General features: G+C 41.8%; 1 pseudogene; it reads right to left on the reverse strand.

Moving 5' to 3' along the window:
* Positions 1-5,847: 5,847 nt before the first annotated feature.
* On the reverse strand, positions 5,848-13,138 carry LOC120059752 (annotated as a pseudogene).
* Between the last annotated feature and the right edge of the window lie 9,682 nt (positions 13,139-22,820).

Raw genomic sequence — 22,820 nt, forward strand, 5'->3', positions numbered from 1 at the left:
GGTTTGGTAAAGTGACTTAGGAATCAGACAAGCCCCTTTATATATAGAGGCCCCTCTATCCACAGCCCCCTGTATAACCCCACCTACAGTTCAATCTATTGATAGTACAACTCACATTTACCACAAGACACAACCCTTACAAGTCAACAGGATGTTACTGTTTAGACCTACAGTACATACCGATGAGGAGCAATCTTCATAATCACCTTTTTCCATCTCTCCACTGTCTGATCTTCATTTTTATTACAGATTATGTCATGTACTGTATGTCATGGAAAGAGCAGGTGTTCTCAATAATGTTTTGTACACTCAGTGTGTGTTTCCAACAGAATACACCACATTGACATATTGATCAAAACTTGTTCAGCTAGCTTAGAAGTGATACACTTAGGGATATATCTACTAAGCTAACATAAATAGTTAAGATAGTAATAACATAGACCATTCAGCTATTTTAATTTGTATTTTAACAATTATTTGATGAAGCATTACATTTGCACTTACTGCTACAGAAACCCATTGTATAACACAAAAATGCATGGCAAAAGTAAGTATGTTTTGAAGTGTCTGAAATGCATCTGAGAGATATAGGAACACTCAGGATAACATCAGTGACAAAACACATGTTATATTAGTGTTCGTGTCCAGAGAACACGTTTACACTTCTCCAGAGTCCAATGGCAGCGAGCTTTACACCACTCCAGCCGAGGCTTGGCACTGCGCATGGTGATCTTAGGTTTGTGTGTGGCTGCTGGCCATGGAAACCTATTTCATGAAGCTCCCAATGAACAGTTATTGTGTTGACGTTGTTTCCAGAGGCAGTTTGGAACTCGGTAGTGAGTGTTGCAACCGAGGACAGACTATTTAGAACGTGGTAGCCACGGAACAAAAACAGCAGAGAAGTTTAGCATCGCGATTCAACGCTCTTAGTTGTTGCGGAAATTTACCCACTATGCTGTTAACTTTGTGAATCTACGTCAATCGTTGAGTCTTCCTTTAAAATGCTGTTTTCCCGACATCGACTCTAGGGGCTTTAATTAAGAAATCACATCACATTCCTCGTTGCAAGCCATTCCAATGATACCGACAAATTACACACCGCTGAGGATGATTGTATTAATTAACACAAGGGGTTTTATTGAGAAATGAACAAGGTCAGAAAAGTTTAAATAATGCTTTCAGTAATATTTCAACTACATTACTTTAAAAAAAATTCTTCCTATTCCTAAACTAGTTGGATAGGAATGTAATGTAAAGCTAAGATATGCCACTATATTCCTCAAATAAACAGTAAACCATGTGTATCCCTTATGTGGACAATGACGATCATTATTGAAATTGTTAATATGGTATGTTTGTTTTATGTCTCAGCTAATCAAATATCCCTACTTGGATTACAAAGTACAGTGTATTATAATCTAAGTGAAAGTAAAGATCAGTCCCTCCAGGATTCCACAATTCAACATATTATGCAAGGGCTTGTAATGTGATCAATCACCACACTATTTTCTCTAGCTACAGATTGTAACACCAGGTAATGTGTCTCAATCAATGAGAGAAGATTTGAAAAATACAAGACGGCAGTGTACACATTATTGGATTCATTTCTGAAGCAAAAAAAATAATTTGGGTAGGGGGTCGGGCATAGCAAGTTAGGAGATCAGGCACTTTCTTTTGTTCTCTCACATCACAGACAATTGTATTAAATAACTGTTAAATCAGAGATAGAACTCAGCCACTGCTCACACCAAGTTGGGGGGTAACATCGTTTCACTTGCAAAACTCATGATGCTCCACCCCCAGAGTTGTGTCGGAGATGCAGCGGCTGTGGGAAGACACTAGGGGGGATATGACAGAATGGAGGGATTTAATAATTTCTCAGCTTGACCATTTCTTCAGTCAGTCAGCAAATGTTGTGAGGTTGCATGGAAAAAAAGCACCACGGCAATAAGCTGTCCAAAATAATGATAATTATGTTCACTTAAAAGTTTTGGTTTTCCATTGAATACTTACAAAACATATACAATACACGTACACATGAACAGTGCATTCGGAGAGTATTCAGACCCCTTGACTTTATCCACATTTTGTTACGTTACAGTCTTATTCTAAAATTGATTAAATATATATTTTTCCTCGTCAATCTACACACAATAACCCATAATGACGAATCGAAAGAGGTTTTGTTCAGACCCTTTGCAATGAGACTAGAAATTGAGCTCCAGTGCATCCTGTTTCCATTGATCATCCTTGAGATGTCTCTACACCTGTAGTAAATTAAATTGATTGGGCATGATTTGGGAAGGAACACACCTGTCTATATAAGGTCCCACAGTTGACAGTACACGTCAGAGCAAAAACAAAGCCATGAGGTCGAAGGAATTGTCTGTAGAGCTCCGAGACAGGATTGTGTCGAGGCACATATCTGGGGAAGTGTACCAAAAAATGTCTGCAGCACTGAAGGTCCACAAGAATACAGTGGCCTCCATCATTATTAAATGGAAGAAGTTTGGAACCACCAAGACTCTTCCTAGAGCTGTCCGCCTGGCCAAACTGAGCAATCGGGGGAGAAGGACCTTAGTTTGAGAGGTGACCAAGAACCAGATGGTCACAGAGTTTCTCTGTGGAGATTGGAGAACCTTCCAGAAGGACAACCAACTCTGCAGCACTCCACCAATCAGGCCTTTATGGTAGAGTAGCTAGACGGAAGCCACTCCTCAGAAAAAGGTATGCCAGCCCGCTTGGAGATTGCCAAAAGGCACCGAAAGGACTCTCAGACCATGAGAAACAAAATTCTCTGGTCTGATGAAGCCAAGATTGAATTCTTTGGCCTGAATGTCAAGCGTCACGTCTGGAGGAAACGTGGCACCATCCCTACGGTGAAGCATGGTGGTGGCAGCATCATGCTGTGGGGATGTTTTTCAGCGGCAGGGACTGGAATCGAGGGAAAGATGAACGGAGCAAAGTACAGAGAGATCCTTGATGAAAACCTGCTTCAGAGTGCTCAGGACCTCAGACAGTGGTGATGGTTCACCTTCCAACAGGACAGATCTTGAGTGGATCTGCAGACAAGACTGGGAGAAACTCCCCAAATAGGTGTGCCAAGCTTGTTGCATCATACCCAAGAATACTCAAGGCTGTAATCACTGCCAAAGGTGCTTCAACAAAGTACTGAGCAAAGAGTCCGAATATTTATGTAAATGTCATATTTCATTGTTTGTATAAATATGCAAAAATGTCCTAAAACCATTTTTTTCTTTGTCATTATGGGGTATTGTGTGTAGATTGAGGACAAAAAACAATTTAATCAATTTTAGAATAAGGCTGTAATGTAAAAATGTGGAAAAAGTCAAGGGGTCTGAATACTTTCTGAATGCACTGTAATACGTACAGTGGGGCAAAAAAGTATTTAGTCAGCCACCAATTGTGCAAGTTCTCCCACTTAAAAAGATGAGAGAGGCCTGTAATTTTCATCACAGGTACACTTCAACTATGACAGACAAAATGAGAAAAAAAAATCCAGAAAATCACATTGTAGGATTTGCAATGAATTTATTTGCAAATTATGGTGGAAAATAAGTATTTGGTCACCTACAAACAAGCAAGATTTCTGGCTCTCACAGACCTGTAACTTCTTCTTTAAGAGGCTCCTCTGTCCTCCACTCGTTACCTGTATTAATGGCACCTGTTTGAACTTGTTATCAGTATAAAAGACACCTGTCCACAACCTCAAACAGTCACACTCCAAACTCCACTATGGCCAAGACCAAAGAGCTGTCAAAGGACACCAGAAACAAAATTGTAGACCTGCATCAGGCTGGGAAGACTGAATCTGCAATAGGTAAGCAGCTTGGTTTGAATAAATCAACTGTGGGAGCAATTATTAGGAAATGGAAGACATACAAGACCACTGATAATCTCCCTCGATCTGGGGCTCCACGCAAGATCTCACCCCGTGGGGTCAAAATGATCACAAGAACGGTGAGCAAAAATCCCAGAACCACACGGGGGGACCTAGTGAATGACCTGCAGGGAGCTGGGACCAAAGTAACAAAGCCTACCGTCAGTAACACACTACGCCGCCAGGGACTCAAATCCTGCAGTGCCAGACGTGTCCCCCTGCTTAAGCCAGTACATGTCCAGGCCCGTCTGAAGTTTGCTAGAGAGCATTTGGATGATCCAGAAGAAGATTGGGAGAATGTCATATGGTCAGATGAAACCAAAATATAACTTTTTGGTAAAAACTCAACTCGTCGTGTTTGGAGGACAAAGAATGCTGAGTTGCATCCAAAGAACACCATACCTACTGTGAAGCATGGGGGTGGAAACATCATGCTTTGGGGCTGTTTTTCTGCAAAGGGACCAGGACGACTGATCCGTGTAAAGGAAAGAATGAATGGGGCCATGTATCGTGAGAGTGAAAACCTGCTTCCATCAGCAAGGGCATTGAAGATGAAACGTGGCTGGGTCTTTCAGCATGACAATGATCCCAAACACACCACCCGGGCAACGAAGGAGTGGCTTCGTAAGAAGCATTTCAAGGTCCTGGAGTGGCCTAACCAGTCTCCAGATCTCAACCCCATAGAAAATCTTTGGAGGGAGTTGAAAGTCCGTGTTGCCCAGCAACAGCCCCAAAACATCACTGCTCTAGAGGAGATCTGCGTGGAGGAATTGGCCAAAATACGAGCAACAGTGTGTGAAAACCTTGTGAAGACTTACAGAAAATGTTTGTCCTCTGTCATTGCCAACAAAGGGTATATAACAAAGTATTGAGATACACTTTTGTTATTGACCAAATACTTATTTTCCACCATAATTTGCAAATTAATTAATTAAAAATCCTACAATGTGATTTTCTGGATTTCTTTTTCTCATTTTGTCTGTCATAATTGAAGTGTACCTATGATGAAAATTACAGGCCTCTCTCATCTTTTTAAGTGGGAGAACTTGCACAATTGGTGGCTGACTAAATACTTTTTTGCCCCACTGTATATCTACATAGTGCATAATTATAATATAACATGAATGCTTGAGATCCCTCTGCAGCCTGTCAGCAGAAGATACACCTTGTGTATTCTACTTTAATAACTCTCAACAATAAGACCCGACTGAGTTCCAAAAAAAATACAGGTCTACTGGTAAAATAAAATGCTGTAAAGCAAACTGGGAAGGGTTGAGGTTTGGGGGAGACTCAAATAAAAGATACATAGGTTTATGTAGTGTAATGTTTATATATCTGCTTCTGAGAGGATTCTAGCTAGACTAGAGCATAATCACATGCATGTCTTAGTCTGGTTTCCCTCAAACTAATAGGTTAGACACAGCAGCTGTGGGAAGACACTGTGACCACTAATGTGTACTTGCTGCACTTTCTAGAAAGTATTTCAGTATGAATGCATACTACATCTTTCAAACTGTGAAAAGGTTTGTGCATGTTTTCAAAAATGTCCCCGACCATAAGTGTGGTTAGCAGCACTTTACACAAATGGGTATTCTCACAAATGTTATCAAGGTGGCAGTAGCACCATTCACAAATTGCACTAACAGAGACCATTTAGTAATTGCTTTTTATAAATTGGAAATTACAATAACAGGTGATGAAATTAGTTATTCTAACCATAATCACCGTGGCCCAATCTCTGAGTGATATAGCGATACACTGAGGTGACAACACTGATGTGTGACTAGGAACTTTCCCACAGTATCTTGAAGCCCACACAACACCCTCCATTGTGGAAATATTAAACAGTGAGAAGAAGGCCAGTCAGTGGTTAAACTAACAAGGAAACCACAGTGTGAAGCTGTGTGTCTTTAGTAGCTCACAACAAGTTGGGTGTGAAAATTGTTTCACTTGCAAGACTCATGACGCTCCACCCCCAGAGTTGTGTTGGAGATACAGCGGCTGTAGGAAGAGACTAGGGGGAACTTTACAGAATGAAGCTATTTAATAAATTCTCAGCTTGACCATTTCTTCAGTCAGTCAGCAACTGTTGGGGGGTTGCATGGAAAAAAGCACCATGGCAAATAGAGTTAAAAAATGATGATTATGTTCACTTAATATTTGTGTTTTCCATTGAATACTTACAAAACTTAGACAAAATACAAATACAGACTCAATTTACACGTACAGTACCAGGGTTTTTCTTAATTTTTTACTATTTTCTACATTGTAGAATAATAGTGAAGACATCAAAACTATGAAATAACACATATGGAATCATGTAGTAACCAAAACAGTGTTTTGGTATAAACAAATGGTATATTTGAGGTTCTTCAAGGTAGCTACACTTTGCCTTGATGACAGCTTTGCACTCTTGACATTCTTTCAACAAGCTTCATGAGGAATACTTTTCCAACAGTCTTGAAAGAGTTCCCACACACACCCTGTAATAATTATACCTACATGCATTCAATGCATTCAAAATATTGGTGCCGAGATCCCTCTGCAGCCTGTGTCACCAAAAGATGCCTCAAATATGAGGACCAAGGAGTGTAAATCATCTCAAGTGTACACATTGGAATCCAAGCGACACCAGTCTTTAAAGGTGTGAAAACTCAAGGAGTCTTCCTCACAGTGAAGGGGCAGTAGTGAGCAGGCACTTGGCATCCCTGGAGAGGAAGCAGCCCCCGGGCCTCCTCTGGCCCCAGATCTGCTGCAGCGCCTTGCAGTCCAGTTTGTTGAGCATCTGGGAGCACAGCCACAGCCACAGGTCCTGGACCTGGTCTGACAAGTCGTCAAACTAGAGCTGTCCCAGGGTCTGGCTACCTGACAACCTGAATAAAGAGAGAGAGAGGTAACAAATTAGGGCTAAGAAAGAGACAGAATCAGACTGAGAACCAATAGACTACTATAGGCCTCCTGTACCTTGGAGGTGGAGATAGGTCAAAGGTCGCTGGTTGGAGAGGATGCTGTGGAGTCCCGCTGAGGTCACCGCTGGGTTCCATGACAGGTCCACAGACACCATGGAGGGACAGAGAGGCAGACGCCTGGACAACAGAACACACAGAACATACAGATCTCAGTACTGGACAGTCAGGTCACATGAACCAGAGGTAATGTACAGGGCAGACACTTGGAAAAGACCCAGGCAGCTCAACTAGCTAAATACAAAGTCAACAGTGAAGAGGTGACTCCGGGACGCTGGCCTTCTAGGCAGAGTTGCAAAGAAAAAGCCAAATTTCAGACTGGCCAATGAAAATAAAAGATTAAGATGGGCAAAAGAACACAGCCACTGGACAGAGGAACTCTGCCTAGAAGGTCAACATCCCGGAGTCACCTCTTCACTGTTGACATTGAGACTGGTGTTTTGCGGGGACTATTTAATGAAGCTGCCAGTTGAGGACTTGTGAGGCGTCTGTTTCTCAAACTAGACACTAATGTACTTGTTCTCTTGCTCAGTTGTGCATTGGGGCCTCCCACTCTTCTTTCTATTCTGGTTAGAGCCCGTTTGCGCTGTTCTGGGAAGGGAGTAGTACACAGCGCTGTACGAGATCTTCAGTTTCTTGGCAATTTCACGCATGGAATAGCCTTCATTTCTCCGAACAAGAATAGACTGACGAGTTTCAGAAGAAATTTCTTTGTTTCTAGCCATTTTGAGCCTGTAATCGAACCCACAAATGCTGATGCTCCAGGTACTCAACTAGTCTAAAGAAGGCCAGTTTTATTGCTTCTTTAATCAGACAACAGTTTGCAAAAGGGTTTTCTAATAATCAATTAGCCTTTTAAATTATAAACTTGGATTAGCTAACACAACATGCCATTAGAACACAGGAGTGATGGTTGCTGATAATGGGCCTCTGTACAACTATGTATATATTCCATTAAAAAAAACAAATTCAGCCCGTTTCCAGCTACAATAGTCATTTACAACGTCTACACTGTATTTCTGATCAATTTGATGTTATTTTAATGGACCAAAAATGTGCTTTTATTTAAAAAACAAGGACATTTCTAAGTGACCCCAAACTTTTGAACAGTAGTGTACATTGAGAGAAACCACACACACCTGGCGAGGGTGGAAACGCTGCTGTCCATCAGTCCATTTCCCGCCAGATTCAGGTGGGTCAGGGAGCAGTCATCCTGTGGAACACACAAAGAAACCAATGAGAACCATGTTCTCTGTGACTCCTTTTCCATTTTCAGCAAGGGACCAATCAAATCCCAGATCTCATGGTATGCCCTTAACCAGGCAGTTAGACATAGTACTATCACCCAATATGTCAGTGTTGAGTTCTCAGTTTAAACATTACTAGTTGACATGAATCTTACTTACAGAGGAGCCATCACTACTATCAGGTATGAAGGTAAGACCCAGATGCAGACAATGCCGAATTAACAATGGTTTATTAATCCAAAAGGGGCAGGCAATAGACAGGTCAAGGCAGGCAGGGGTCAGTAAACCAGAGGAGGGGCAAAGGTACCGGACGGCAGGCAGGCTCAGAGTCAGGGTAGGCAGAGGTCAATAATCCAGAGGTGGGGCAAACGTACAGGACGGCAGGCAGGGTCAAGTGGAGTGGTCAGGCAGGCGGGCTCAGAGTCAGGACAGGCAAGGGTCAAAACCAGGAGGGCGAGAAAAAAAGACTGGGAAAAGCAGGAGATGAGACAAAAAACGTTGGTTGACTTGACAAACAAGACGAACTGGCAACAGACAAACAGAGAACATAGGTATAAATACACAGGGGATAATGGGGAAGATGGAGACAATCACAAAGACAGGTGAAACAGATCAGGGTGTGACAACTACATTTGCTCCTCTATTAAATATCATCTTGCCATAGCTCCCCATTAAGTGAAATATACAATTAAGATACAACCATTGTATCCTAACTATCATATCAACACGTTTCTTAGCTTGAATACCAAAGGCAAAGTTGTGCAGCAGATAAGCGGATGACAAACTTCCTTTTCAAACTGTGAAATGTTTTCACAACTTGCAAGGTGCCTGCCTCAGACCCGTGGTTTAGGTTTACTGGTTAGCAGACCACAGATAACAAACACTTTACAGAGAAACAAAAGTTTCATTACCAGAAACCCAACCAATTGTTTCAACAAATTTTATTAAAAGCTCCTCATAATTTACTGATCCATTTCTTAGATTTGCAGTCTTCATCGTGTACCTTCCTGGACAAATTTCCTCTACTAAGTAAATACTTACTGTAGATCCTGTGATAGTTTATGCAGTGCTTTAGACAAACAATGCTTAATTAATGTGAAAGTACACGATAGAATAACTATTTGAATTTGTGTGTGTGTGTGTATGTGTGTGCATTTGTGTGTGTGTGTGTGTGTGTGTGTGTGTGTGTGTGTGTGTGTGTGTGTGTGTGTGTGTGTGTGTGTGTGTGTGTGTGTGTGTGTGTGTGTGTGTGTGTGTGTGTGTGTGTGTGTGTGTGTGTGTGTGTGTGTGTTTACCTGGGAAAGGAGGACTGACGTCAGATGTTCTAAAGCAGGGTGGTTCAGTGGGTCCACAGCGGATGGCAGACAGATCGAGTTGTGTGAAAGAGGCAGAGTCTTCAAGACCAGCTCAAAGCCCGTAGCGCACAGGGCGTTATGGGACAGATTCACCAACTTCAGGTGCTCTGTGCCTGAGGACGATGACATGATTCTGATTCTTAGGTCACATTTCAAGAACCACCTCATAAACAGATCTCAATGTATCCATGTGGAGTTGAAAATTGGTGTCCCCAAGGTTCCATTCTGGCTCCTGTGCTTTTCACCATTTATATAAATGATCTAATGCTAATCTAATGCTAATAATATTTGTATATCAGTTTAAAAAGGGTATTAATGAGCCTGTTTACCTGCCAGGGTACTGGCCAGTACGATGTGGTGTTGCTGTTTATCTGCGAAGGCACTGGCCAGTATGAGGCTGTATGGCAACTGGTAGCAGGCTGTGAGGCTGCAGGCCGGCAGGGAGAGGCTATCCAGTAGGGGGCAGGCTGACAGCAGGCCGAACAGGGTCCATCACCCAACAGGTTCACACTCCAGTCCAACTCCTCCAAACACTACGAGGGCGTGGGCGGGGGAGAGTGGAGAGACAAGATTTTGTATAAAAGACGGCCTCAAATGTCAGAGTTAGACCATTTTCCAACTACAAACACCTAGCCTGGCCTGTCCTGCACACTCACAGCTGCCTGTCAGGCTACTGCAGAAAGTGGGGCGGTGCTGTTACCATCACTGAAGAGAGGGTACTGAATCATGGGACCCTACAAGGCCATATAGGGACATAGCACAGAGTCTTACAAGTCAGTATCATACAGTGCCTTCAGAAAGTATTCACACCCTTTGAATTTATCCACATTTTATTGTGTTAAAAAGAGTTTAAAATATTTAAGATGTATTACATTTGGATTTTTTGGTCACTGGCCTACACACAATACCCCATAATGTAAAAATGAAAATCTGAAATGTCTTGAGTCAATAAGTATTTAATCCCTTTGCTATGGCCTAAATAAGTTAGTCCAGTAAAAATGTGCTTAACAAGTCACATAATAAGTTGCATGGACTAACTCTGTGTGAAATAATAGTGTTTAACATGATTTTTGAATGACAACCTCCTCTCTGTACCCCACACATACAATTATACTTAAGGTCCCTCAGTCGAGCAGGGAATTTCAAACACAAATTCAACCACAAAAAACAGGGACATTTTCCAGTGCCTTGCAAAGAAGGGCACCTATTTGTAAATGGGTAAAACATTCAAAAAGCAGACATTGAATATCCTTTTGAGCATGGTGAAGTAATTAATGACACTTTGGATGGTGTATCAATACAACCAGTCACTACAAAGACACAGGTTGTCCTTCCTAACTCAGGAAGGAGACCGCTCAGGGACTTCATCATGAGGCCAATGGTGACCTTAAAACAGTTGCAGAGTTTAATGACTATGATAGGAAAAAACTGAGGATGGATCAACAACATTGTAGTTACTCCACAATACTAATTGACAGAGTGAAAAGAAGGAATCATGCATCCTAAAGGCACTAAAGTAATACTGCAAAAAAGGTGGCAAAGCAATTAAGTTTTTGTCCTGAATACAAATACAACACATTACTGGGCAATACAAATACAACACATTACTGGGCAATTCAAATACAACACATTACTGAGTACCACTCGCCATATTTTCAAGCACAGTGTTGGCTGCATTATTTTTGGGGGTATGCTTGGAACAGTTTTCAGGATAAAAAAAGAAATGGAATGGAGCTAGGCACAGGCAAAATCCTAGAGGAAAACCTGGTTCAGTCTGCTTTCCACCAGACACTGGGAGATAAATTCACCTTTCAGCAGGACAATAACCTAATACAAAAGGTCAAATTTACACTGGAGTTGCTTAACAAGAGACAGTACATGTTCTTGAGTGGCTGAGTTACAGTTTTGACTTAAATCTGCTTTCAAGATTATGTCTGCTTGAAAAGACTCACAGACATAATCGCCGCCAAAGGTGATGTATTGACTTAGGGTTGTGAATACTTTTGTAAATGAAATATTTCTGTATTTCATTTTCAATAAATTAGCAAAAATGTCTAAAAACATGTCCTCACGTTGTCATTATGGGGCACTGTGTTTAGACGGATCAGATTTTTTATATCTTTAATCCATTTTGAATTAAGGCTGAAACAAAACAAAATGTGGAATAAGTCAAGGGGTATGAATACTTTCTGAAGGCACTGTATGTCTTTGGTTCTCATAGAGTTTGTCTTGGTGGGGTGCAGATGCTTCTGAAACAACATTCAGGGACGCAAAAACAGAAAGGCCTGACTTTCATAGCTTTGCTTTCCAGCTGAGAGTATTTCACCAACAAATAATACCAACTACTGGAAAAAATGACAATAAGTTTATACAAACTCACTAAGTAAACACATTACCTATATTAAGTAACCTGGAAACAGTTTGAGGATTCCCTTCCAAGGCGTTCGCCGCCTTCTTAAGCCAGAAATAGTTCCTAAAAATAAATATGATGCATAACTCTGATCAATGTGTTGTTTAGACATCTCTGTGGCAGGAAATATAGCAGGGCGGGAGCACTAGTGGTCATTAGGTATGTATGTGTTCACATCCACACCCCCTGTTAGGCTGAGACAGGCATTATTCTACTCCTCAGGAACAAGGGGGAAGTCCCACAAACACACCTCAGCCAGGACCTGCAGTGAACATCATCACCCCATTCATAATTACCATCACCAGTTTCACTTACGGTAGAAGTTGCCTCTAGGGGGCCTCCCGAGTGGCACAGTGGTCTAAGGCATCGCAGTGCTAGCTGTGCCACTAGAGATTCTGGGTTCGTGTAAAGGCTCTGTCGCAGCCGGCCGCGACCAGGAGACCCATGGGGCAGGCAACAATTGGCCCAGCGTCATCCGGGTTAGGGGAGGGTTTGGCCGGCAGGGATGTCCTTGTTCCATCGAGCACTAGCGACTCCTGTTGGCGGACCGGGCACAGTGCACGCTGAAACGGTCACCAGGTGTATGGTGTTTCACAGCGCCCTCTTTCTGCAGTGAAATGCGAGGCAGGAGGCCACAGGCCTGGTAGTAATGCTGGGCCGCCTGCTCACACACACCCTTATTATAGAAGCCAGAGTTGAATCTCAAGCAAGGCCAAAAGTGCCCCCAAGTGACTGACATACCACTTTAAACATTCACTCTCTTTCACACATACACGCAGGAAGACACAAATACACTAACCTATGTGGTACTGGGATCAGACACACGTTATCCTGAACCTTGACCCGCATTCTGATTGCAGAAATTGACATAGGCATTGGTGCAGCCACTATCTGGTGTGGGACCTCAAGTTGAGAGGCAGAGGAATGTATTTTAAAACCATAGAAACAAAGCTACTGGAACAGAAACCCTCATTCAAGTCAATGATCTGTGATGGGTGAACCAGTCTAGTAATTATATTTCTATGTTAGAAACCAGTAACTCCCCAGTCGTTCACATACACTACATATTCAATGATGCAAAATACTAAAGGGCTCATGAAACCAAAAGTACAAATCCCGCCCACCTGGCACTCCAGGCTGACTAAAGCAAATGCTCAACGTATTTTAAAGATTTGAAATAGTTTTTGAACCCAGGTCGGCTCTCAGTCGATCTATCTGACCTGCTGAGTGCTGTGGTGGTGTGGAAGGTCGGGGGTCATTGCGTCGGCTACTGTGGGGCTCTATGACCTGCTGCCCTCTCTGTAAAGCTGGGTGATATGGACAAAAATATAATATCATGGTACTTTATTCAATTTTGATTTTTTTTAAATAATAAAAGTTCTAAATAGGATGGCAACAAATATATTATAAGTGGTTTTAATATGCTTTCTCCATTCTGGTTGCGTTATACTGTTTAACCAAACTTCAACCAAAAATAATAGGAGGACAGAACTTTGTATTGATAAGTCTCGGTCAGTTAGTTGATTAGTACATTAGTCAAATGCCATTCAAGACCCAGGGACATTACATGGCAAACAAAACAGAAACTTAGAACCCCTAAAAGTCTTAGCTAAAATATGGAATTGTTTTAAGACGGTCATACCCTGGACCATTTGTCTATTTGATTTAGAATTTTTATTTGTTAACACTTTTTTATTTACTACATGTGTTATTTCATAGTTTTGATATCTTCACTATTATTTACCATGACTGGTACTGTATGTTATATTCAAAACTTCCAATATATCCTCACCTTCGTGGAAAATCTGTCAGAGTAATATACAGTTGAAGTCAGAAGTTTACACCTTAGCCAAAAAAAAAATCCCTGACTTAGGTCAGTAAGGATCACCACTTCATTTTAAGAATGTGACATGTCAGAATAATAGTAGAGAGAATGATTTATTTCAGCTTTTATTTCAGTCATCACATTCCCAGTGGGTCAGAAGTTTACATGCACTCAATTAGTATTTGGTAGCAATGCCTTTAAATTGTTTAACTTGGGTCAAACGCTTCGGGTAGCCTTCTACAAGCTTCCCACAATAAGTTGGGTGAATTTTGTCCCATTCCTCCTGACAGAACTGGTGTAACTGAGTCAGGTTTGTAGGACTCCTTGCTCGCACATGCCTTTTCAGTTCTGCCCACACATTTTCTATAGGATTGAGGTCAGGATTTTGTGATGGCCACTCCAATATTTTGACTTTGTTGTCCTTAAGCCATTTTGCCACAACTTTGGAAGTATGGTTTGTGTCATTGTCCATTTGGAAGACCCATTTGCAACCAAGCTTTAACTTCCTGACTGAGGTCTTGAGATGTTGCTTCAATACATCCACCTAATTTTCCTCCCCATGATGCCATCTATTTTGTGAAGTGCACCAGTCCCTCCTGCAGCAAAGCACCCCCACAACATGATGCTGCCACCCCCGTGCTTCAAGGTTGGGATGGTGTTCTTCGGCTTGTAAGCTTCGCCCCTTATTCCTCCAAACATAACGAACATAGTCTGGCTTTTTTTTTTTTTTCCTCCAAACATAGTCTGGCTTTTCAATGGCAGTTTTGGCGCAGTGGCTTCTTCCTTGCTGAGCGGCCTTTCAGGTTATGTCAATATAGGACTCGTTTTACTGTGGATATAGATGCTTTTGTACCTGTTTCCTCCAGCATCTTCACAAGGTCCTTTGCTGCTGTTCTGGGATTGATTTGCACTTTTCGCACCAAATTACGTTCATCTCTAGGAGACAGAACACGTCTCCTTCCCGAGCAGTATGACGGCTGTGTGGTCCCATGCTGTTTATACTTGCGTACTATTGTTTGTACAGATGAACATGGTACATTCAGGTATTTGGAAATTGTTGCCAAGGATGAACCAGACTTGTGGAGTTCTACTGTTTTTTCTGAGGTCTTGGCTGATTTCTTTAGATTTTCCCATGATGTCAAGCAAAGAGGCACTGAGTTTGAAGGTAGGCCTTGAAGACGGCTGTGGGAAGAGACTAGGGGGAACATGACAGAACTAAGCAATTTAATAATTTCTCAGCTTGACCATTTCTTCAGTCAGTCAGCAAATGTTGGGAGGTTGATGGAAAAAAAACACCATAGCAGTCCAAAAATAATGATAATTTTGTTCAATTTATTTGTGTTTTCCATGTAATACTTACAAAACATAGACACAATACAGACACAATTCACATGTATAAAGGCATACACACCCTGTAATATGTATATCTACATAATGCATACAACATATTGATGCTGAGATCCCTCTGCAGCCTGTGTCACCAAAAGATGGCCCAAATATGAAGACCAAGGAGTGTAGATCATCTCAAGTGTACACATTGGATTCCAAGCGACACCAGTCTTCAGCGGTGTGAGAACTGAGTCCTCCTCACAGTTAGGGGGCAGTTGCGAGCAGGCATATATTGATAAGTCACCTTGTCCTTGAGAGATTTACATGGTTATCAAAACGTCACGCCAGGGTAAGCCTACATGAATCACAGCCCTTATTTTAAGTGTTTCTAAAATCCCCTATGGGAAAAATGAATGGTGGAAAACGATTGGAACCTCTTCCCTGTTTGCCCGCTAGGTTTTACGAATATTTTGACTCCTCCACTGCGGGGCACTATTGCTGGAATAATTATGTCTTGATCCAAGCCCATGCATGCTTGCTATTATTATGTATTCTAGTTTATTAGTTTACAGCAGATCGTTTATTTTGATTGTACAAATGCGTCAATAGGCGTGTGTGTGGGGGAGGGAGGGTCTTTCTAAAAATAATGGGTTCAATGTGTGACATTGGGATCAACATTTCCAAATGGTTTGAAACAAACGTAAATAGGATTTTCATGCAGTTCCACATGTGTACTTAGAAGAATAAAAGTGAATATTTGCAAGTTACCCATTACTCAACATGTAGGTCTACCCACCTATAGGCCTAGGACTATACATCCTTTAAGCAGGGCTCATACAGACATTCGAAAGTCAAATACAAGGACTTTCAGGGACTTTTTCAAGCACTTAATTGTAGGACCTCAATGTTATAAAATTGTATCCTTTATATAATTTTAAGTATAGGGCCTAATATAGACCCCCCCCCCACCCCAAAAAAGCATGCAAAAAGTGTCACAAGTAGGCCATTAGCACTTTAAGAGTAATGCATTTTTTTTATAAAATATGAGAATAATTTGGACATTGCCTGACTAAATATATTGGATGCATGCATGGTGATTCAGACACATAATGCCATGAATAGTGGTAACATTAATCTCACCATTGCTGTATTTATAACGAGAAAGTAAACAAAATTCAGATACAAATCCTTCCATTAAAATAAAAATGTATGGAAAGACAAATTGAAGCCAACGTTAGATGTTGTCATCATAATAACTGCACGTGGTTTTATCGCAACAGAGTAGCGCAACACCATTCAATTAAAGCAGTAGACTACTTGAATTTCTCAACTCCACATTCAAGTTCAAGTAGGCTACTTCAAGCCCCTTGTATTGGTTAAATTTGCTGATCTAACATGGAAAAAATGTATTCATCATGTTCTTTCATTACAATTGTAATTGTTTTTAATAACCTGCCCAGGGACTGCGGTTGAAAATTAGCCGGCTGGCTAAAACCGTCACTTTTAATGAAACGTTGATTAATGTGCACTGTCCCTGTAAAAATAAAATAAACTCAACTCAACTCAACAAGATGACATTGGGAATAAGCCCACTAGGGGTATGTAATTTGTTGTCATCTTATCCAGAATAATTTATAGGAATAACGTTGAGTGTGCGCAATAATATATTCTACACAATTGTGCACACTAGACTCGGTGTCCAACCCGAGGCACAAAAACATGAACTCATTATCTTGATGCTTTCTCTGTTAAATGTAACGAGACCCTGTTGTAAATCTAGCATACAACAACAGATGATCAACATCCATTCGCCAGGGATATTAGATCCAACGTGGATCCAGACAACTGTCTTCACTGGAGTAAAGAATGAGACACCAAAACATTCTGGACATTCCTGGCAAACACATTTTTTCAAGCACTGCAACTAATCCGGGTAGCCATTTGATTAACCGTTCAGCATTCTTATGGCTTGAGGGTAGAAACCGTTCAGGAGCCTTTGGTCCCAGACTTGGCTTTCCGGTACCACTTACTGTTCGGTAGCAAAGTGAACAGTCTATTACTTGGGTGGCTGGAGTCTTTGACAATTTTTAGAGCCTTCCTCTGACACTGCCTGGTATAGAGGTCCTGGATGGCAGGGAGCTCGGCCCCAGTGATGTACTGAGCCATACGCACTACCCTCTGTAGCCCCTTGCGGTTGGGTGCTGAGTAGTTGCCATACCAAGAAGTGATGCAGCCATTCAAGAGACTTTCAATGGGGCAGCTTTAGCACTTTTTGAGGATCTGAGGGCCCATGCCAAATCTTTTCAGCCTCCTGAGGGGGAAGAGGCGTTGTCATGCCCTCTTCACGTCTGTGTTGGTGTGTTTGTCCGTGATAGGTAAATCATGGTCCAAATCACTTAGTAAGTAAATCATGTGCATTTTCATCAGTCGGGGTAGTTTACCTTTGAACAGTGTGTGTGAATGAACATCCCAATTCGCTCTGAGTGATAGGAATAGGCTTTACAGGCAATTAAAGCGTACTTCTAGATTTTTCCGATCACAAGTAAATCCAATTACGAGACTCAAGTGTGATAAAATGGATCCTATTACGAATAGGAGTATGACCAGATCGCCACAGCCCGAGTGTAACAATAAACGTATTCTTACCAAACAGTCCTCACTAACCTGAATGAATACATACAACAAAGATTCAACAAAAAATGCCTTCTTGATGAAATCTGAGCTGAAAAAACATTTCAGGCTATTCCGGTAAAATATCTAGAGCCTATGCACACGCTGTAATCTAAATTCTCATCTTAATTGGCACATTTCAAACTGTCCTTTTGTGAGGCGCAGGCGGGAACTAGTTCTGTATGATGGCAGGTGGTGTGGACGATAAACCAGGTGGGTCCTCCATTGTCGTTTAAATCTCCAGTTAGGGAATATTTTGGCTTCCCAGTAGTTTACAACGGTGATGGACAGAGAGTTGTGGATAAAATGTTATCAGCATGTCACCACTGCTCAACAAGAATAGCCAATGCAGCTGGCCATTCTCGCTGGTTGTGAAGAGGGGGTTTCAGCACGTGCTCAAGCCACGTTACGAACTTCCCTCTCACCCATTTCAGCAAACAAGTAGTTAGTACCTGCACTATATAAGCAATCCATAGATTAAGTTATCAATGAATTGGTCAATGCACCCCGTGTTGTGCTTAATACAGATGTATGGACCTCCTGGGCTACAGAGAGCTACTTAATTAACATACTTCTTCTGCTCAGTGTAGGCCTACAACACAAGAAGACTAGCACAAAATGGTTTATATAATGAAAGTGGTTGGAGTATAATGAAAGGGTGGAATATAATGAAAGTGGGTGGAATATATGAGGCCTGTAAATCAGGGAAGGGGTCAAATCCATTTAAATTCCAGTCAATTCAGAAAGTAAACCAAATTCTAAATTCTCCTGTGTAAAGCATTGAAGATAATTTGAATTTCAGTGTACTTCCTGAATTAACTGGAATTAAAATGGAATTGACCCCAACCCCGCTGTATATTCAATGTGTCACATTTAGTTTTACTGATGTTTATATCGAGTACATGTGGATTCATCATCTCACTCACACACCATTTGTGAGGCCTTTAATCAGCTTAATTTCCAGAAAATAATGCATCTCCCACAATATACTTCTGTTGCTGTAAGGACAACTATTCTACTGTAATTCATGTTTCTACGCTCTGTTCCACAGTCCCTGCTACTCCCGCGCCCTTCTACACTCTGCAGGACAGTCAGCTCTTTGATACAGAGAACTCAGAGTGTCTCAACCCCACCGGAGGGCGCAATCTATCCACCAACGGCCAGCCCAGAACCAGGAGCCCCCAGGAGATTGCAGTAGCACCGCACCCCAAACAGAGGCACTCTAATGGCACAGTGCGGCCCCCACAACGCCACAGACAGAGGGACAGAGGCCTCTATCCTCTTTGGGGTAGTAGGAATTAGATGAATATAATTGGTTTCAAATCAAACCAATTTTAAATGACCCAACACTTTCAGACTAATATAATCTGTCAGTATGTACTAAGACAAGAGCAGCAGGTCTGGAGGTGTTTTATTCCTTGTTGAAGTCATAAACAGTCAGTTGTTGTGAGGCAGTTTTAGAAGTGAGGCACTGTACCTACTGACACATAGTCTGTCTGCTCTGTCTCTGTCTTTCTGTTTGTCTTCCTCAGGATGAAAGCAGCTCCTCTGACCACAGTGACTTGGATAGCTCTGTCAGCCCTCTGCCGGCTGTCTGCCCACGCCTACCTGCAGCCCCCACTCCACAGGAAGTGCCCGCAGTCAGGAAACAAGCTCTTCTGTTCCTGAAACGAGATATGCTGTGGCGCCCTCTGTCTTCGGCAAGGAGGAGTACAACAGTGCCAAGGCCCATCTCCCAGAACCTATCCCAGCCGCGGTTCAGCAGCACGCCGGCAGTGTTATTCAATAGCAGGCCAGCGCTTGTTCCTGAGGAGGAATATCTGATAGACAATTGGCTGGAAGATGGTGTGGGCGATTTTCAGCCAAAGAAGAAGAGGAGAGTGGGGGGGGGGAGCAGAATAGAAGCTGGGACTTGACTACGATGTCATCAGGGCCCAGGAGTCAAAACAGTCACTCAACTAAGACTGAGATGGTTAGCAGAGGTGTGTAGCAGCTGCACTGATGACACACACACACAGCCGTCCCTGTACTTCCCTGTAGAACCCATATGGAAGCTAACAGGAGCCCAAGCAGATCCTCCCTTTCATTTTCTTCTTTCTTTCTCTTATCATTTTGCTGAGTGACTTAAGTTTCCATTTTGCTTGCCATGTAGTGTCCTTGGGAGTCTTGAATGTTACTTGAAAATGTGTCACTAATGTTTAATGTAACTATGAACTATAAGGGGCATTAGTAGCCAGTGAAACCACAATCTGTGTTTTTTCTCTCTCGTTCTGCAGTGTCATTGTCCTCCAGTAGGGGATTCTCTCTGAGGAAGACTGACGACGACCCCCGACCTTCCACGCCGCCCCCAGAACCACCACAGCACTCAGCAGGTCAGATAGATCAAATGAGAGCTGACCTGGGTTCAATTACCATTTAAAAATGTCCAATACTTTGAGCATTTGCTTTAGCCTGCCTGCAGTGCCAGATGTGCAGGGTTGGGATAGTATGTAGCCGTTTTTATCTCAATATCAAATCATTTCCGGGTAACAATTAAGAACCTTACCTGTGATTGTTTTACATTAAAATGGTCAAAAAGAAACAAAAATAGCTTCTTAGCAAAGAGCAATTTCTCAAGCAATAATTTTTCTAGGACTGTCTGGGAGTGGTCTGAGTAAGGAGGGGAAAATGTAAAACTAGCTGTTATTGGCCGTGACGTGTGGAACTCTTTCTTATTGGTCTATTAACTAATTTACCGCCTGGTGACGTCACCATCCAGATCCAAACTCCATCCCACCAAGATAGCTTGACATTTCAGGCAGTCTTTTCAAACAGCACTAAAAGGGCGTTACAATAATTTTCACAATTTCACAGTATTATTCCAACCACAAAGTGTGGAAATATATATAAAACAGAGGAAAATCAAGATTTTGACTGCACTGGGCATCAAACTAATTAACATAATAAAACAATCCCTATCAAAACCCGTCTGTTTAAGCTAGAGATATACTTTTTGTTGTTGTATAGGCTCAGTCCACCACATCCGCCTTGGTGGCCTTCCGTATCTGCGGTGGAACGTGGCAGACATACAGCGCTGTTTGTCAGACCAGGAGACATCCCGAAAATCGATTTTTGTCACAAACGTCTGGTTTGGCCTACTAACTAGCATACCTCTCTATGGAAAGATGAGTGCCACGAAAACGATGGTGTTTTCCGTTTTGGTCTACGACACCCACAAGCCCCATCGGACTCTTCTGAAGTAGGTACCGTTGATGTGCCAACTTTTGTCTGTAGTGGGCTAAAAACATTATATGATCCCAATCACGAATATTATGGATATATTGAAACTAGTGAATACATGGTGGCTTAACTTAAGGATCTGCCCCTTTTTTTCAATTTTCACCTAAAATGTCATACCCAAATCTAACTGCCTTTAGCTCAGGACCTGAAGCAAGGATATGCATATTCTTGATACTCTTTGAAGTTTGTGGAAATGTGAAATTAATGTCAGAGAATATAACACATTAGATCTGGTAAAAGATAATACAAAACAAAATCATGCTTTTTTTTGTACCATCTTTGAAATGCAAGAGAAAGGCCATAATGTATTATTCCAGCCAAGGCACAATTTAAATTTTGGCCACTAGATGGCAGAACTGTATGTGCCAAGTTTTAGAATGATCCAATGAACCATTGCATTTCTGTTTGAAATGTTGTATCAAAACTGCCCTAATGTGCCTAATTGGTTTATTAATAACTTTTCAAGTTCATAACTGTGCACTCTCCTCAAATAACAGCATGGTATTATTTCACTGTAATAGCTACTGTAAATTGGACAGTGCAGTTAGATTAACAATAATTTAAGCTTTCTGCCAATATAAGATTTGTCTATATCCTGAGAAATGTTCTTCTTACTTACAACCTCATGCTAATCGCATTAGCCTACGTTATCTCAACCGTCCCACGGGGGACACACTGATCCTATAGAGGTTAATTAACTAGTTAAGCATACCCATGTGTGTGAAGTGCTGCTAACCACACTATTACGGTTGAGGACAGTGGTACAAACATGCACAAACCATTTCACAGTTTGAAATCTGTACTGTAGTATGCATGAATACTGAAATACTTTATAGAGAGTGCAACAAGTACATATCAGTGGTCACATAGGTTAGACACAGCAGCCGTGGAAAGAGACTATCAGTTTGAGGCAAGCCAGACTAAGACATGCACGTGATTATGCTCTAGTCTAGCTAGAATCCTCTCAGAAGCAGATATACAGTGCCTTCGTAAAGTAGTCAGACCCCTGGACTTTTTACACATTATGTTAGGTTACAGCCGTATTCTAAAATTGATTAAATAGTTTTATTCCTCATCAATCTACACACTATACCCCATAATGACAAATAATTTTTTCGCTAATTTATCATTTAAAAAAATATTACATAATACATTTACATAAGTATTCAGACCCTTTACTCAGTACTTTGTTTAAGCACCTTTGGCAGCGAGTAACGCTACAAGCTTGGCACACCTGTATTTGGGGAGTTTTTCCCATTCTTCTCTGCAGTTCTTCTCAAGCGCTGTCAGGTTGGATGGGGAGTGTTTCTGCACAGCTATTTTCAGGTCTCTCCAGCGATGTTCAATCAAGTTTAAGTCCGGGCTCTGGCTGGACCACTCAAGGACATTCAGAGACTTATCCCGAAGCCACTCCTGCGTTGTCTTGGCTGTGTTAGGGTCGATGTCCTGTTGGAAGGTGAAGCTTTACCCCAGTCTGAGGTCTTGAGCCACCATGCTTCTACATTTGCATTGCTTGCTGTTTGGGGTTTTAGGGTGGGTTTCTGTATAGCACTTTGTGACATCTGCTGATGTAAAAAGGGCTTTAGAAATACATTTGATTGAGAGCTCTGGAGCAGGTGTCACGCCCTGACCTTAGAGATCCTTTTTATGTCTCTATTTTGGTTGGTCAGGGCGTGAGTTTGGGTGGGCATTCTATGTCTGGTGTTCTATGTTGTCCTTGTTTTGTATTTCTATGTGTTTGGCCTGGTATGGTTCCCAATCAGAGGCAGCTGTCTATCGTTGTCTCTGATTGAGAACCATACTTAGGTAGCCTGTTCCCACCTGTGTTTGTGGGTGGT

The sequence above is a fragment of the Salvelinus namaycush genome, chromosome 15 (assembly GCF_016432855.1).
Source record: "Salvelinus namaycush isolate Seneca chromosome 15, SaNama_1.0, whole genome shotgun sequence".
NCBI lineage: Eukaryota > Metazoa > Chordata > Actinopteri > Salmoniformes > Salmonidae > Salvelinus > Salvelinus namaycush.